Genomic DNA, 7,134 nt, shown 5'->3' on the forward strand with positions numbered 1-7,134 from the left:
TGCCTCCAGCTCCGCCTGAGCGGCTGTCGGGTCGATGTTCTGCGCGATGGGCGTTGCCAGCATGTTCATCGTCGCTTGGAGTGGTGTTTCCGGTGGTGCGGAAGATGCTCCCGCAGCGCCAGCATTGCGCTCCAGCGGTGGCTTGGCCGGACGGGTCGAAGCCGCAGGACCAGCACCTTCATCCGCAGCGTCCTTTCCTGCAGCAACCACACCGGTCATCATTACCTCGACGCTGCCGGCGGCGCGGCCAGCACAGAGCCACCTTGGGGGGTCCGGCGCCACCAGCACCGGCGAAAGGCGCTGGCGCATGGGGACGGTGCCGAAGTAGACGCGGTGGCTGGCGAACTCGATGGTGCGGCCGTTGTGCGGGAACTTCCCGCCGTTGGCGAAGCAGCCCGCGTTGCCGTTGATGAAGTCCATATTGTAGATGCGCTGCACGAGCGCGGACACCGTACGCTCGCCGGCGACCTCGAGGATGCCCGCCCGAATATGAACTCCTGCAAGCGCCACTTCATGCCCCACGGTGGGCGCCAACTGTCGTCGTGGTGAACAGACATATGCCATAGGATGGCTTAAGTTGGGGCCGAATGGACGCTAGAGGATTCGGGGGAGGGTTTGTGATTAGATGGGATGAACTTCCGGATGGTTTCCTCAAGAACTTAGCCAAGGCTAGAGGTTGAAGAAGAAAGACACAAGGAAGAACTCGCTCTAGATCATCTTCTTTATTGATCTCCACAGGTTACAGGTTTTTGCTTACATGATCTCTCTCTCTCTCTCTGTGTTCCGCTAGATCGATCCCGAATACGGGTGTGCCCCCTCTCCTTATATAGGGGAGAGGGTGGCTTACAGAGGAAGAAACCCTAATGGCATCTTTGACTAGACAAACTACCTTACAAAGTTACTTTAATCATAGATGACGCCGGGGCCTTCTTTAAACAGGGAGGCTGACGTCCTCCGGCTTCTTTCATCGTCATCCTCCTCTTTATCGTCATGCCTTCGTATAAAGCCTCTTTGCTTAGCTCATCTTTGTCCTCTAGCTCTGGAGAGAATCTTTGACCGGTCCTGCCGACATGCTCTTCTTTCCGGCATCCCGGTGTCTTCTTTACCCGGTTCCGGTATACCCCTCTTGGGGATACCGGCATAGCTTTACTTAGCCAAACTCTTATCTTGTGCTCCGGTATGAACATTAAACCGGTATCCTGATGGCCTAAACCATCCGGTTTGGCATGCCTTTGGCATACCGGGGGTCATCCCCCCAACAAGGTCATCTCTAGTGAAACTATATTTTAATTCTTCCACATCATATGTGCTTTACTTGGAGCGTCTGTGTGCTTTTATTTTTGTTTGTGTTTGAATAAATTCGGATCCTAGCAATCCTTGTGTGGGAGAGAGACACGCTCCGCTTTTTCATTTGAACACTTGTGTTCTTAATGTTCATGGCGAAAGCTGAAAGCCGCAGCACTTATTGTTATTTGGTTGGAAACAGAAAATGCTTCATATTGTCTTGAATAATTTGATACTTGGCAATTGTTTTGAGCTCTTAAATAGATCATGTTTAAGCTCTTGCATCATGTAGTTTAAATCTATTAGTGGAGAACTACTATAGAGCTTGTTGAAATTTGGTTTGCATGATTGGTCTCTCTAAGGTCTAGATATTTTCTAGTAAAAGTGTTTGAACAACAAGGAAGACAGTGTAGAGTCTTATAATGCTTGCAATATGTTCTTGTGTAAGTTTTTGCTGTACCGGTTCATACTTGTGTTTTTTTCAAACAACCTTGCTAGTCAAAGCCTTCTACTGAGAGGAAATGCTTCTCGTGCATCCAAAAACCTTGAGCCAAAACCCATGCCATTTGTGTCCACCATAACTACCTATATGTGGTATTCTTCTGCCATTCCAAAGTAAATTGCTTGCGTGCTACCTTTAAAATTTCATTCCTTTTCTTTGCAATACATAGCTCATGGGAAAGTAGACTAAAAAACTATTGTGGTGATGAATATGTTGCTATGTATCTTAGTTCTTATAAGTTGCTTGTTGAGCGGTAACCATGTTTCTGGGGACGCCATCAACCTGTCACACCTTTGTTGAATATCATGTGAGTTGCTATGCATGTTCATCTTGTCTGAAGTAAGGGAGATTTCTCATGATTAAATGGTTTGAGTATGCATATTGTTAGAGAAGAACATTGGGCCGCCAACCAAAGCCATGTATCATGGTGGAAGTTTCAGCTTGGACATTAATCCTCAGAATCTCTTATGAGAATATTATTTGTTGTTGAATGCTTTAACCATTAAAAAGAGGAGTCCATTATATGTTTTCTATGTTGTCCCGGTATGGATGTCCTCAAGTTGAGATCTATCAAAATCGAGAAATCAAATGCGATTTATCTCCTTGGACCTTTGTACAGGTGTTGACTGCCAAAACCCACCGGCGGGCAGCGGCCTTGTCAACACTGTAGAGCCGGGGGGAGCCTAGAGCTGCGGCTGGCTGAGACCCCTCCGAGCGACGGCCCGCAATGCTCTTCTGGTCACACGCGGCGTTGCGAAGTGCAAGGGCGTGCCACCCGACCTATACCCGGTCGGGAAGGTGATGATATTGCCTCGCTTAGTTTCTGCAGGGCATACATGTAAACATTAAATACGAGCCTCGATCGGCTCTCGGGTTATCTCGTGAATCGGCTCAAAGAGCCGATCCACCCATGATCCGTACGGGGTGTACGAATACTTGGTGGTCCTGCTTGATCAAGATGAAGCTAATGAGATCTACGACGATTTAGGGTTTTCACCACATAATCGGATCATCCTACTCCAGAGTTGGGCCGGATGGCCACGCACGGTGCTCGTAAGCCGATCCTAAACAAGGCCAAAAACCAACATGAAGTTGATCCTAGGAACATCCCGTTTAGGACTTGCGAACGCCACCCTACGTGCCACGGGATCCTCCCCCCTTTGTAAGGCCAAACTATTGCAGATATTAAACTAATCCTTGTAGAACAAGGAGCAATCGTAACGGATCGGATCTACTAAATAATGATCAAGCGGGGTGCCGCCCCCACACCCGAGATAGGCGTGAGGACGGCTAGATATGCGAGGGTTGCACTACGTAAGCATGCTTAAACGAAGAACAATGCTAACCCTAACACATCTAATGATAACTACGTTGCTCGCCATCAAAAGCGCTTCGATACGAGCAACGCATGAACAACGTGGGGCTTGTGCTTGCCTAGATCGCAAGATGCGATCTAGGCAGCATGTCGCTTACCTGATAGAAACCCTCGAGACGAAGGAGTTGGCGATGCGCCGAGATTGGTTTGTTTTTGGAGTTGAACGTGAGTTGTTGTTTATTCCATAAACCCTAGGTACATATTTATAGTCCAGGGGACTTTCTAATGTGGGCGTGCACTAAACCGTGCACGACTAAGATTCTATCTCTAAACTAAAATAGATCTAATATGTTACAGATACACGGGCAATTAAACCCAACGAGGCCGATTCATAGAATTCTCCACGTATATTTCCTTAAGCCCATCTTGATCTGCGGCCCACCGCCGACTCGGTCAAATCTTGGTGATAACACATGCCCCCTGGTTTTGGAATTGGTAATTCCAAAATCACTCTGCTTTCCTTCGTCGGGTCATGTCGTGGCAGAACCGTCGCAGTATTCCTCATGATGATGCCTTGCCTTCTCAACTTCTCCGCGTGACCTGGCAGTTTTTTTTTTTTTTTTTTTTTTTTTTTAGGCACCACTTCCTCGGAAACTGCTGCGGCATTGAATTTCCACTATATCCTCCTTCGATTTAACCGTTCTAAACAGTTCTTCTTTGTATCTCCTCCGCACTAGCACTCCAAAAAACCCTCCCAGCCACCATGTCTTCCTCCTCCTCTGCTCCATCGGATCCTGCTAGCCAATCCTCCACGTCCCGTGAGCCGACGCCGGAGTACGACGCGGCGGCGGTCCACGCGGCCAACACCCGCCGCGCCATTGCGGCGGGGGAGGAATCGGACCACGACTTCTCCGTCCGGTCCGAGGGACGACCAGTCCTTGACGCGACGGGGAGAGCGACCTCCGCTTCCTCGCCGTTGGGGAAACGGAAGAGGGGCGTGACGACGACGGCTTCTCCTGCGACTTCACCTCTCCCGGGGAGGAGGAGGAGCAGGAAGAGGAGGAGGAGGACGACGACGAGGGCTCCTCCGACGAGCCGCCGGCCAAGCGGTTCTGCCCTTGGCCGGGCAATCTTAGCGACTTCGACAGCGACGAGGACGACGCTGACGAAGAAGACGAAGACAACGAGGGCCCGGTCGGCGGCCATTGGAGCGACGACGAGCCCGCCGGGAGCAGCGCCGATAATGGCGACGACAGCGACGACGAGGCGAGTGATGGCCCATAGATAGGACCTCTAGAATAGGGCCGAGTAGTAGTAGATAGGGCGGTGGAACCCCTAGTATTCCCCTTTTGAGAGCAATTAGCTCCTCATGTAAGAAATCTCCTCTTAATCAATGAAGAACTTTTCCCCCAATCTTGATTTTGCCGATTCCTTTTAATTGAGCCGATTCTCTCTTCTACTGACCTTGCCGATTCGTCCCCTTTGCCAATGCGTAATGAGCCGATCGCACCGCATCGGTCCTTTGAAATTCACCCTTCTCTTCTTCAACTGATGATTTTCTAAATCTGGTGGAAGGTGCCGGACTTTCAGAAACAACCTTCGAATTTTTCCAACCAAACCAAATAATCCTTTTCAGTACCCATCATTGTGAAGAGGGTTGTAATGAAGGATCAGCCGATGGTATCCTCATCGGTTCTTAAACAGAGTATCCACTAGGTCTGTTGCCCCCCGAGCCTTACTCGAGGCGAGAATGTCAGAGAGAATGCGCCACAGCCGATCCTCTTTCTTCCTCCGACAGCCGATAATCCTCCGTTTCCTCTTTGACGGAAAAGGTTCAGGAACCCGGATCGGCTCGAAGCAGCTGGAGAAGTTTCCATTGCTTTACTCCCTCGAGGCAACGAAAGCACCACCATTGGTCTAGATTTGGTGGAGACTCGATAAACACTGCATAATTTCACTAAAGTCGATGGCTGCGCATCGGCTGCCTCTCAATTCTAAAGTCGATGCCCTCGCATCGGCTGTAAAATTTTTTTTTTTATTTTTTGGCCGATTTTTCTTAATCGGCCCCCAATGTTTCATTGCCCATCAACAGAAGATGAAATGGTTCTGTTGCATACCCTCATATTTCCATATACCTGGGTGCCCCCCCGAGCCGATTCTGTCAAGAAAATTGATGGTATCGGCTCTGTTGGATAACATGTTGAACCCGAGCGAGAGAGGTAGGCGAGGATAATTTTGGCCGATTGCTGGAATCGGCCTCCACGTTGCTTGTTCGTTGAAGGTTTTGTAAGTTCCCTTCGTAAATTTTTTGGGGCCGATCACAAGGATCAGCCTCTCCTGGTTTGCCCATTGGTTTGATCTTGCTACTTGGTCAGGCTGGATGAAACCAACCCAACCTCCGACTTGATGCGCCTGCTGTCGTCCACCTTGTGTGCTCCGTAGAGTCGTGGAGCGCTACGCTCTGTCGGCAAGACGAGTACCATGTTCGTGCCAGCCGATGTCTCATCATCGGCTTTCCTCTGTTTAGGACGCCACTCCATTTTCTGTGGACGACCCTCTTCATCCAGGGTTCGCCTGAACCTTTGCAGCCGGATCGGGCCGTGCCTTTCTTAGCGTATGCGGGTACAACCTTTCGGCTTCCTCCGGGCCGCGCAATCGCTGAACCCTCGCGCTTACGGGAACGGCTGAGTCCGTCGGGGCACCACCTTGGCCGGTGGTACTGTCTTCTTCCACTTCTCCCTCGTCTTCGAATCTTCAAGATCTGCCCAACGAGGTGACTCGGCACGTTTGCTTTGTGGTGGGAGAGGCCCTAAGCGCTCGAACACGGACACGTTGGCTGCCTCCTTCTTTTTCTTATTGCATTACGGGCAATTGCCGATTGTGGGCAATCGGCTCATTCCTGAATCCCAGCGAGTGTACGAAGAAGGGGCAGTCCCAATGCCTGGCGTTGTCGTCTTGCTCCCTTGATGCTTCCGTGGCATAGCGCTCATGCTCCTCCTCCTCGTGATCCTGTCGACGATATCTTCTGGCTTCTCTAGCCAAACGATTTTCTCTATCACTGTAATAGGGTCGCCGGCGTTGACCATACTGATTAACATATTTGTTGAGGAGGTGATCAGAGAGGGGTCGCTGATATCTTATATTCTTCACCTCTCCCTCTGTGACATAGCGCTTGCCATCATGACGGAGCCGATCGCATGGAGCGGCCTCATCTGTATCCTTGCTGTGAGAGCAGCTGCCCTCATCTCCATCTTTGCCAGAGTGGTTTCCAGGCCCTACCATGTTGGCGGTACCTTCCGACCTCGGCATCAGACCAGACATTCCCCTCCTCGTCAGCGCCGTAGCACAAAACCCACCGGGCACGCCATCTCAGAATGTGTTGACTGCCAAAACCCACCGGCGGGCAGCGGCCTTGTCAACACTGTAGAGCCGGGGGGAGCCTAGAGCTGCGGCTGGCTGAGACCCCTCCGAGCGACGGCCCGCAATGCTCTTCCGGTCACACGCGGCGTTGCGAAGTGCAAGGGCGTGCCACCTGACCTATACCTGGTCGGGAAGGTGATGAGATTGCCTCGCTTAGTTTCTGCGGGGCATACATGTAAACGTTAAATACGAGCCTCGATCGGCTCTCGAGGTTATCTCGTGAATCGGCTCAAAGAGCCGATTCACCCATGATCCGTACGGGGTGTACGAATACTTGGTGGTCCTGCTTGATCAAGATGAAGCTAATGAGATCTACGACGATTTAGGGTTTTCACCACATAATCGGATCATCCTACTCCGAGGTTGGGCCGGATGGCCACGCACGGTGCTCGTAAGCCGATCCTAAACAAGGCCAAAAACCAACATGAAGTTGATCCTAGGAACATCCCGTTTAGGACTTGCGAACGCCACCCTACGTGCCACGGGATCCTCCCCCTTTGTAAGGCCAAACTATTGCGGATATTAAACTAATCCTTGTAGAACAAGGAGCAATCGTAACGGACCGGATCTACTAAATAATGATCAAGCGGGGTGCCGCCCCACACACTGGGAT

Source organism: Lolium rigidum, chromosome 4, assembly GCF_022539505.1.
Source record: "Lolium rigidum isolate FL_2022 chromosome 4, APGP_CSIRO_Lrig_0.1, whole genome shotgun sequence".
Taxonomy (NCBI): Eukaryota; Viridiplantae; Streptophyta; class Magnoliopsida; order Poales; family Poaceae; genus Lolium; species Lolium rigidum.